This window comes from Schistocerca serialis, chromosome 3, assembly GCF_023864345.2.
Source record: "Schistocerca serialis cubense isolate TAMUIC-IGC-003099 chromosome 3, iqSchSeri2.2, whole genome shotgun sequence".
NCBI classification, from domain to species: Eukaryota; Metazoa; Arthropoda; class Insecta; order Orthoptera; family Acrididae; genus Schistocerca; species Schistocerca serialis.
In genome coordinates, this window is record NC_064640.1 from 1,040,522,058 (window position 1) to 1,040,523,953 (window position 1,896).

Below are 1,896 nucleotides of genomic sequence, written 5' to 3' on the forward strand. Positions count from 1 at the left end.
TCATCGTCAATAAGAAGGTCCAAGGTAGACAGTAAACCTGAAGTGAAGAATCGGAACCTGTAACTGGACTCACAGGGGAGGTTCAAATCATAGTAAGTTAGAGTGTCAGTCCTCTTGTACTTAAGTCGGCATTGTGCCTTTTGAATAAAATTCGGATACAATTTCTTTGTTTCATCGACAATAAGATGGTCCAAGGTATACAGTAAACCTGAAGTGAAGCATCGCAATCTAAATCTGGTCTCACAGGAGAGGTTCTAAACATAGATTGTAAGAAGTGTCAGTCCACTTGTACTTAAGTCGTCATTGTGCCTTATGAATTTAATTCGGATGCAATTTCTGTGCTTCATCGTCAATACGAAGTTCCAAGGTATACAGTAAACCTGTAGTGAAGAATCGGAATCTACAACTCGACTCACAGGAGAGGTTCAAATCATAGAGAGTTAGAGTGTCAGTCCTCTTGTACTTAAGTCGGCATTGTGCCTTTTGTACTAAATTCGGATGCAATTTCTGTGCTTCATCGTCAATAAGAAGGTCCAGGGTATACAGTAAATATGAAGTGAAGCATCGGAATCTAAAACTGGACCCACAGGAGAGGTTCTAAATATAGACAGTAAGAAGAGTCAGTCCTCTTGTACTTAAGTCGTCATTGTGCCTTTTGAATTTAATTCGGATGCAATTTCTGTGTTACATCGTCAATGAGAAGGTCCAAGGTATACAGTAAACCTGAAGCGAAGCATCGGAATCTACACCTGGACTCACAGGGGAGGTTCAAATCATAGAAAGTTAGAGTGTCAGTCCTCTTGTACTTAAGTCGGCATTGTGCCTTTTGTATTAAATTCGGATGCAATTTCTGTGCTTCATCGTCAATAAGAAGGTCCAAGGTATACAGTAAACCTGAAGTGAAGCATGGGAATTTAAAACTGGCCTTACAGGAGAGGTTCTAAACATAGACCGCAAGAAGTTTCAGTCCTCTTGTACTTATGTCGTCATTGTGCCTTTTGAATTTAATTCCGATGCAATTTCTGTGCTTCTTCGTCAATAAGAAGGTGCAAGGTATACAGTAAACCTGAAGTGAAGCATCGGAATCTAAAATTGGACTTACGAGATAGATTCTAAACATAGGCAGTAAGAAGAGTCAGTCCTCTTGTACTTAAGTCGTCTTTGTGCTTTTGAATTTAATTCGGATGCAATTACCGTGCTTCATGGGTAATAAGAACTTCCAAGGTATACAGTAAACCTGAAGTGAAGCATCGGAATCTAAAACTGGACTCACAGGAGAGGATCAAATCATAGAAAGTTAGAGTGTCATTCCTCTTGTACTTAAGTCGGCAAAGTGCCTTTTGTATTAAACTCGGATGCAATTTCTGTGCTTCATCGTCAATAAGAAGGTCCAAGGTATACAGTAAACCTGAAGTGAAGAATCGGAATCTACAACTGGACTCACAGGAGAGGTTTAAATCATAGAATAATAGAGTGTCAGTTCTCTTGTACTTAAGTCGGCATTGTGCCGTTTGAATTTCTTTCCGATGCAATTTCTGTGCTTCATCGTCAATAAGAAGGTTCAAGGTATACAGTAAACCTGAAGTGAAGCATCGGAATCTAAAACTGGACTCACAGGAGAGGTTCAAATCATAGAAAAGTTGAGTGTCAGTCCTCTTGTACTTAAGTCGGCATTGTGCCTTATTAAATAAATTCGGATGCAATTTCTTTGTTTCAACGTCAATTACAAGGTCCAAGGTATACAGTAAACGTGAAGTGAAGCATCGGAATCTAAAACTGGACTCACAGGAGAGGTTCAAATCATAGGAAGTTAGAGTGCCAGTACTCTTGTAATTAAAGCGGCATTGTGCCTCATGTATTACGTTCGGATGCAATTTCTGTGCTTCATCGTCAATT